Genomic DNA, 9,213 nt, shown 5'->3' with positions numbered 1-9,213 from the left:
ACCGATAACTCAGCTTCAAAGTGGAAGTCAATTGAATCATTCCCGTCTGCTTCCGCTTTCGTTGCTCTGTCCCGCCTTCGAGTCAAAGCGGCCTTCTGCGCTTGCGCAGATCTTTGGCGCTCGGGACTACTGGTCTGGTTTGGGCTGTGCTGCTTTTCTGCGCGCTGAGCCTGGAACCCGGCGCGGGGGCCTACGGCCTGCCGAGACCCCTCACACCCCGCCTCGGGGAGCCGACCCTGCACACTCAGTCCCCGGGAGGCCGCTCTCGACCCCCACCCACCCCGCCCGGGGAGCCTCCCCCCGACCCTGCACACCCAGCCCGGGGAGCCTATGACCTAAATTTCTAAAAAGCTGTGTTAGAAGGCTCCGCAGTGAGATTTAAGAAAAGAATGGTTTGAGTAACGCACAAAGCAGGTTGTGAGCCTGGCTCCCAGGTCTCAGTTTCCCAGGTTTGTCGCTGAGGGTAACTTTTATTAGATCAGATTTTTACAATCATGATGTTTAAGGTCATAGGGTTTTTAAGTGGAATTTTGCACTTAGAAGGTAATGCATGAAGCTCAGAATAGCTCCTGGGGAACGTTTTGGGGCAAAAGACCTTTAGAGACTACCGTTTTTAAGACATTGTTTAGGGATGGCCTTACATCAATAAAACTAAAACAAAACACCCCAAACCATAAAGGAAGAATCCATACATTGCACTACTTTAACAACTCATACCTTGGGGGAAAAAAAGTAAAACAAAACTACTGACTGGGAGATAAACATGTACACCCCACCTAAGAGATTGGTGTCCCATATAGAAGGAAACTACATATGATTTATAGGAAAACAAATACTGCAATATAAAAGTGAGAACTTGTGAAAAGGCCACTTGGAGAGGAACCCCAAGGCTAAAATGCATCTGAAAAAAATTTCAAACCTCACTGGCTCCAGGCTAGCATTAGGCCAAAAAGTAAGTGTGAAATGTTAAAAGCTGGCAAGTATGTGGGTAAAAGGAAGCTCTTGGAAACTCATCAAACTTGATCAGGGAGGCAAGTTGTCACAATTTCCTGAACCTGCTTATGACCAAGCAATTCTATTTTTAAATTTTTGTATAACCGGTATGTTCTGGAATTTCCTCTCAGTGAACACGAAGAAATGCTGCTATGAAAGTAATAGGCGGACCATAGGGAGGATAAAGGGCCAGCGTCACCCTAAGCAAAAGTCAGGGAAGGGTGGAGATTCTTAATCTCTAAGAATTTCAAATGTCTGTGTGATTAAAAAAAAAAAATTCTTAATAATTGAAAATATTTGTGGGATGAAAAGGACCATACATAATGTCTACCGATGAGCCACAGACTGGAAGAAAATGTTTGATAGGAAAATGTGACTATCCTTACTATATACAAGGGAAAAAACTTTAGCAGCTTAGCTCCCTGGGAAAAAACCACAGGGAAAGGGGATTGAGAGAGGAGGAGTTCTGATTAGTCAATAAATTGGGGAATAGCTCAGTCTTGCTTGTAACCATGGCAGTACAATTTAAAACAATGCTAATACATCCAGGGTTAGGGAGGAAGTGAGGACACAAACTCAATGGAAATGGCCATAGCCCCTCTCTGGGGCTGCAGCCCACGCTTCTCTTCCCCATGGCTCATCCACACCTGAATGGGGAGGTTTCCCAGGCCTTGCAGGAGGGGCCAGAGCCACAAGATGGCATGAGAGTGGCCCCTGGCTTTCACTGTGTGGCAGTCACTTGCCAACCACCAACACATACATTGCATTGTTTCGTCTAGAAATTGTTTTATTGCACTGAGTCATGGTAATTTGGGGCTTGTTAGTACTACACTAAATAATGCCTTAGGTTCCTAAAATAGGGGCAACAGTCATGGAAAAGAATTTTCTAGTAGGTGATTAAGCGACTTTTTTCATTTTGTTTTTGGTAAAAACAAGTACAGCAAGAAGGCTTGAATATTTTGCTTTATTTTACAGAGCACTGTGGCAGGATTCATATCTTCTGTTTGGCACTATAAACTGAAGTAATTTTTGAAAAAATTAGTAGTTAATATCTCACATTTCTATCTTTTATTGCATATTTGATGGATTTTTAATAATTTAGACTTAAGAAACTTTTAGATCTGAAATGTAGCCTTGGGGATATGCAAGGCCAGAACCTCAAAAATATCCAGGAGCTTAAAATAACTTGCCCCAAATCATCCAACTAATAGATTTAGTGAAGTTCTTTTGGAGATCATCATGGATTGACTCCATGATAAGGATAATATTAGAATATGCTGAAATGAATGAAATCTAGAAAACAATTTCTCCGTAAAGAAATAGGAAATTACAGGGACAATATACATTCTGAATAAAAAGTTACTAAATTCCAATGTCTTTAAATGAGGTGGGAGGTGTAATATTAAGACAGGCTGGGACCTAGGACCTGGGACCTTTTGCTACAGTGCTTGTACCTGGACAAACGTCTCCTTGCACAACAAAATACAAAGAAACTATGAGGGACTAAAAATAACTGCATGAATGTGCACTTGGGGCAAATTATGAACAATAAGATACAAAAAGACCAGAAACCCAATTGCCAGTTCTGAGTTATCAGGAGAAAATCAGGGTATTGTGCATGATCCCTGCACAGGGTACCACCAAGGGGGTGAGCAGACCACCTAAGCCATCCCTCCAGCCCAATCCATGGATCTGCCCCATTCCTCACCCCATTTAAGGGACCAGTTCCCCACCCTTCACAGGGAGTGAGCAAAGGAAACTGTTACTTGTTTTCTCATGCTTCATTGGGTACCAATAAAGTCTTGCCTGAATTTCTCATCTGGCCCATTATCAATTTCTATTGATTGAAGAGTCCAAGAACCTGGGTCAGTAACAATATTACTGGTAATAAATTTTTTATTAACTTGGATAACCTGAAGGTTAAAGTAGAATAATATGAATAGCTTGTGTGTGTGTGTTTGTGCATATAAATTTTTCCTGCCTTTTGATGTCAGATATCTCTGGCATAAATCCTAAATCCAAAAACTGACTAGCTGTTAATTTTTGGAAAAAGTACTGAATCTTTGAATATGAGTTCTCCCCCTTCACCCACCAGTAACAATATATAACAGTGAGTCATTGTGAGGGCAAGTTCTTAGCATCCAGCCCAAAATGAAGGTGGTACTTGCCCAGTGTTAGTTGCCACTGGTCACTGTCACCCCCAGAGGCTCTGGCAGAAGGTGTTGATCTGGCCACCCTGACTCAGCTACACAACAGGATAGATCCGTACCTCCTTTACTGATGGATCTTCTGGGTGATTGATTCTCCAGCTGGTGTTTGGCTCTGATTGAGGAAGTTACCTGCATTTCACCATTACTCGCTCTGGCTGCCCAGACCACTGGAAGGAAGCTACAGTGATTGCTGGAGTGTACAAGGCCAATATTTGGCCTTCCTTTTTGGAGAGATTTTGTGCGTTATCTCTGCATTTGGATGTGTGCTCTTTCCCTTCTGCTCGCTTTCTTTCTTTCTTTTTTCAGTACCAATAAGTCTTTATTCATTGTATTTTCCCAAGGAAAAGAAGGGTGTTACAAAATGATAGCAAATGGGAAAGGAAGTACCTGGTACAGCAAAATCAACCATCAAATAAACGCTGCCCAGATGGGGTTGCCAAAGCCCAAGGGCGCTCAGTCTCCTGCAGTTCAGTAATGAGGGGAAGGGATGAGGAAAAGAACAGACAGGTACATGCTTTTCTACCCTCCCTCCCTCCCTCCCTCCCCATAAATTCAAGATTTCACACAAAGCTTTGGTTTCTATTAGTAAACATGGAGTTACATTCGTCTGTCTCCTATTAAACAATCTTGTGGCCACTTTGACATAAGTTTCTTGCACCTGCATGAAAGTTCTTGAGGGACTTGGATATACATTCATCCTTCCTTTCGTGGTCTCCCAACCCCACTTTCTACATGGAAGTCCCCCTCATTGCTCCTTCCTACCCTAGGATTAGAGATTAAATCCATCCAAAGACAGCAGTCTGTCTGGCATGAATCACATCAAGGAATGGTCATGACTCAGGAGATTGGGAACAAGGGATGGAGAGTTCTTAGCTTCTTCAGGATTTCTGCACAAGTCATTTAATCACAGACACCCCACAAATTAAACATATAGGTATATGGGCTATTTTTTAGGGGCGGTATGAAGGGGGAAAGAAAAGGGGGTAGGAATCCAGTTTTTAGGACAGAAGATCTTGTTCAAAATAGGAAATAGAGGAAGGGGGACACAAAAGAAAGTGTGGCTCAAGACCACCCACTTCAAGAAGAGGGGCCCCCAAGCTTATGTTTCAGATCTTTTTGGTTGGTGCAGAACCTTTTGTCAAAGATATTTTGGCTATTTTTCTCAATATAACAAGAAGTTTTTAAACAATAAAACCCCAAAAGAACATGGAGAAGACCAACACATTATATTTACACAAACTAGGCCACCTAGCAGTCACCAAATCAGCTACTTGTGAAGTCCTATGAAGCCCAGACAAATACAATAACTAGAGGGGGGCAGCAACTGGGGGAGACAAAAACCCAGGATCAGACACACATCACCCAATGTGTTCTCTTGCATTTGCTCCCTTACAACACAGTGAGGTAGGTTTGCAGTGATCTCACAGCATGTAAATGAAGTCCCCTTTTCTCCTTTAGCTCATGACACTAATCTCTGTTGCAGCAAGGCAGGACACTGGCTCTGGGAACCACAAAGAAGCCATCCCTCTGGAAGCCAAGGGTGAAAAGCCCAGAATTGTTAAAGGTTAAGGATCTTGTCCTTACTTCATATGTCCTTCCCTGGGAAGCTCAAGATGGGTACAGAGGCATCGTTCTTAAAACCGGTCCCTACCAACTCACATTTTTTACAAAAATGCACACAATATACCCTATTGTGCATGGTAGGCCTAGCCCAATCCAGTGAAGGATGGATCTGGTATGTAAAGCAAGTCAGTGCCCTGGAATTAGAGGTCTGGAACAGGAATACTTTATCACACATACTGATGACCTCTGCCTAATCTTGGCTTCCCCTCTCTGCACCTTTTACCTGGACCAGCCTCTCCTAACCTCTCTGTACCACCTTTTTCTATTCAGACCAATTTCCAGTCTTTCAGTAGAAGGAGACCAAGTCATGGTGCAACCCAGTTAAAACCTAGTCTCCCGTGAAACACTGAAGATGGAGGGGTTTCAAGAGGACACTATGGCAGAAAAGCCAGCTCTAATTGACAAAAATGAGGTAGTTCAATAGGCTATACACTCCAAAGAGTTGTTCTCTCTGGTGATACAGCAACAAAAAGTTTTCCTGCTGTGTAGACCTGCAGCTTCTGCTGACTTATCCCTGAGATCGCTCACATACCTGAGAACACAGTGCAGGAATGAGGACCTTAGATTAAAATACACAAAAATAAAAAACCAGAATATTTATATTATGAAAAAAAGAGTTAAAATGCACAAGATACATCATTTATTCAGAGCTAGTGCAGTTGGCATCCTGGAGAAAGTGGGACCCAATGTACAGTCATCCAAGGGAGCAAACAAATAAAATTGTATTGGCCCAGAATGGGGTGAGAATGAACTGAGAAGCAGCAGGTCTACAGCTGTACCCACAACCACCCCTTTTGCCTATCATCACAACCCACTGCTTGGGACAGTTCTCAGCACTCTATCCCAAGAGGGGGCTATGAGGAGACAAGATGTGGAAAACCCTGCCTTACTACTGAGATATTTCCTCCCACAGATGGTGGTGGCTTGTGGGTTTAGGTATATCAATCTGGTCTCATGCTTAATCTTTTCGCTCTGGCATGGGAAATATTATTCCATACCCTTATTTAAGAGTAAAACAACTTTCCTATCCAGGCCACTTTCAAAAGCTGGAGATTCTGAGGGTGGAGACTCAGATAAAGCATGCAGGGAGGGTTACCCCACAAAGCCCTCACGTGCATTTGGATAGAGCATGATTGGAGTTCCTTTGCCTCACCCCTTCTCCCAAACCAAGAGGGAAGAGGGGGTGACGTTACGAACCGGCCTGAGATATATGGCAGTGCCAGCTGCCCCCTACCCACCCTGTCCCCACTTTCTCCACTCTACCAATTGATGCCTGTTCCTCAAAACTTTCTGATCACAAAAGGATAGCCCCCACCTGCTGTGGCTCAATTCTGGGCCTCTGGGAGCATGGCAGGGCTAGGGATCTCTTCTTCCTCCTCCCGAAAGTAGGCTGGCTTTCCCTGTGAGCTGGGAGCTTGCTGGGCCTTCAGTGGACACGAGGCTACCATATGGTTGATGCTCTGGCAGAAGTGGCAGTTGGGCTGGGGTGGCCATTTGCATTCCCTGGCATGATGGTCTAGACCTCCACAGTTGTAGCACATATCTCCCTTTGATCTGCGTTTCTAAATGTTCTTCCCTTTGGGCCGCCTCTCACTCCCAATACAGAACACCCCACCAGGGCCAGTGACTTGGATAGATTCCAGGCTCTTGGCAGACTACTTAGAGGTGAACTCCATGGCCTCACCCTCCTTCAGGCTCTGGAAGCCCTCCATGTGCAGCTTACTCTGGTTCACAAAGACATCCACCGGGGGGTTGAGTGCGACCCTGGGGTGGGCAGTCATGGCTAGGAAGCCGAATCCTATGCACGTATTGAACCACTTACATATGCCAGCACCATGCATCAGCTGCAGCTCCTCAGTGGCCCCAGCCGCGGACTCCGGTGCCTCCTCTGGCCCCTTGGCGCAGCCACCTGCAAACTGCTGGTTTGACACGGAGTCCATGGTAGTCGGCAGAGTCCAAGGCCCTGGGCCCCTGGTCAGGCAACTACAGGCCCAGAGAAGTCCGGAGGCAAAGGGGTGGTTCGGAGAATAGACTGCTACATCTTCCCCAGCACAATAGTGGTGTGAGAGCCCACAGCTGTTTTTGGCTTGCTTTCTCTTTCTGGACTGTGGCTGTGCTTCTTCTTTTTATTATTTATTTGACAATTGTTTAAGGCCATGTATTTTCATCATCTTTTCATAAGTATACTTTAAAAAACTTTAAATAGAACTGCAAGCATCTTGGGGTAAGACTGTGATTGAACTGTTTTTCTGCTCTGTCCACAACAAGTACAACACAGATATGCAACATTTTTGATTGGTTTATTTCCTTTTCAATGATAGTAAGTAAGATTATGGAAATCACTTTTGGGCAACTTGAAATTTCTCAACTTGTGTTTTAAAAAATGTGTCCAGTTGGTAAGGGAGACAGTGACCACCTTCACTCTTGCTCTAAAAAATACACAAAATAAAACAAAAACAACTGGTATTGTTTCTAAAGAGCACCTTTGGTTATTCTCCAAGCCAAAACAGACTACTATTTAAAAGGTAACTGTTCATTATATTGAATTAACCATAAGAAATTACCAGTAATCCACTGGCTTTGATTAACAGAAAAATAGACAAGATGAAAAGAAAGAGGGCTATGTACCAGATGAAGGAAAAAATTAAAACTCCAGAAAAACAACTAAATGAAGTGGAGATAGGCAACATTCCAGGAAAAGAATTCAGAATAATGAGAGTTAAGAGATCCAGGACCTCGGAAAAGGAATGGAGGCAAAGATTGAGAGGATGCAAGAAATGTTTAACAAAGACCTAGAAGAATTAAAGAACAAACAAACAGAGATGAACTATACAATAACTGAAATGAAAACTACACTAGAAGAAATCAATAGCAGAATAACTGAGGCAGAAGAACGGATAAGTGACCTGGAAGACAGAATGGTGGAATTCACTGCTGTCAAACAGAATAAAGAAAAAAGAAGAAGAAATGAAGACATCCTAAGAGACCTCTGGGACAACATTAAATGCAACAACATTCACATTATAGGGGTCCCAGAAGGAGAAGAGAGAGAGAAAGGACCAGAGAAAATATTTGAAGAGAGTGTAGTTGGAAACTTCACTAACATGAGAAAGGAAATAGCCACCCAAGTCCAGGAAGTGCAGAGAGTCTCAGGCAGGATAAAACCAAGGAGAAACACGCCGAGACACATAGTAATCAAACTGGCAAAACTCAAAGACAAAGAAAAATTATTGAAAGCAGCAAAGGAAAAATAACAAATAATATACAAGGGAACTCCCATTAGGGTGACAACTGATTTCTCAGCAGAAACTCTACAAGACAGAAGGGAGTGGCATGATATACTTAAAGTGATGAAAGGGAAGAACCTACAACCACGATTACTCTACCAGGCAAGGATCTCATTCAGATTCAACGGAGAAATCAAAAGCTTTACAGACAAGCAAAAGCTAAGAGAATTCAGCACCACAAAACCAGCTCTACACCAAATGCTAAAGGAACTTCTCTAAGTGGGAAACACAAAAGAAGAAAAAGACCTACAAAAACAAACCCAAAACAATTAAGAAAATGGTCATGGAAACATACATATCGATAATCACCTTAAATGTGAATGAATTAAATGCTCCAACCAAAAGACACAGGTTTGAAGAGTGGATTAAAAACCAAGACCCATATATATGCTGTCTACAAGAGACCCACTTCAGACCTAGGGAAACACACAGACTGAAAGTGAGGGGATGGAAAAAGATATTCCATGCAAATGGAAATCAAAAGAAAGCTGCAGTAGCAATACTCATATCAGATAAAATAGACTTTAAAATAAAGAATGCTACAAGAGACAAGGAAGGACACTACATAATGATCAAGGGATCAATCCAAGAAGAAAATATAATGATTATAAATATATATGCACCCAACATAGGAGCACCTCAATACATAAGGCAACTGCTAACAGCTATAAAAGAGGAAATTGACAGTAGCACAATAATAGTGAGGGACTTTAATACCTCACTTACACCAATGGACAGATCATCCAAAATGAAAACAAATAAGGAAACACAAGGTTTAAATGACACAATAGACCAGATAGATTTAATTGATATTTATAGGACATTCCATCCAAAAAGAGCAGATTACACTTTCTTCTCAAATGCACATGAACACCCTCCAGGATAGATCACATCTTGGGTCACAAATAAAGCCTCAGTAAGTTTAAGAAAATTGAAATCATATCAAGCATCTTTTCTGACCACAACGCTATAAGATTAGAAATCAATACAGGGAAAAAAACATAAAAAACCCAAACACATGGAGGGTAAACAATACGTTACTAAATAACCAAGAGTTCACTGAAGAAATCAAAGAGGAAATCAAAAAATACCTACAGACA

At 42.5% G+C, this 9,213-nt stretch overlaps 1 pseudogene; it reads right to left on the bottom strand.

Moving 5' to 3' along the window:
• Nucleotides 1–6,151: 6,151 nt before the first annotated feature.
• LOC112396790 (protein lin-28 homolog A pseudogene) lies at nucleotides 6,152–6,766 on the bottom strand (annotated as a pseudogene).
• Between the last annotated feature and the right edge of the window lie 2,447 nt (nucleotides 6,767–9,213).

This window comes from Neophocaena asiaeorientalis, unplaced genomic scaffold, assembly GCF_003031525.2.
Source record: "Neophocaena asiaeorientalis asiaeorientalis breed wild unplaced genomic scaffold, Neophocaena_asiaeorientalis_V1.1 scaffold1034, whole genome shotgun sequence".
Taxonomy (NCBI): domain Eukaryota; kingdom Metazoa; phylum Chordata; class Mammalia; order Artiodactyla; family Phocoenidae; genus Neophocaena; species Neophocaena asiaeorientalis.
Note: the sequence above shows the minus strand (reverse complement) of the source record. Positions and strands in the feature narration are given on the sequence as shown.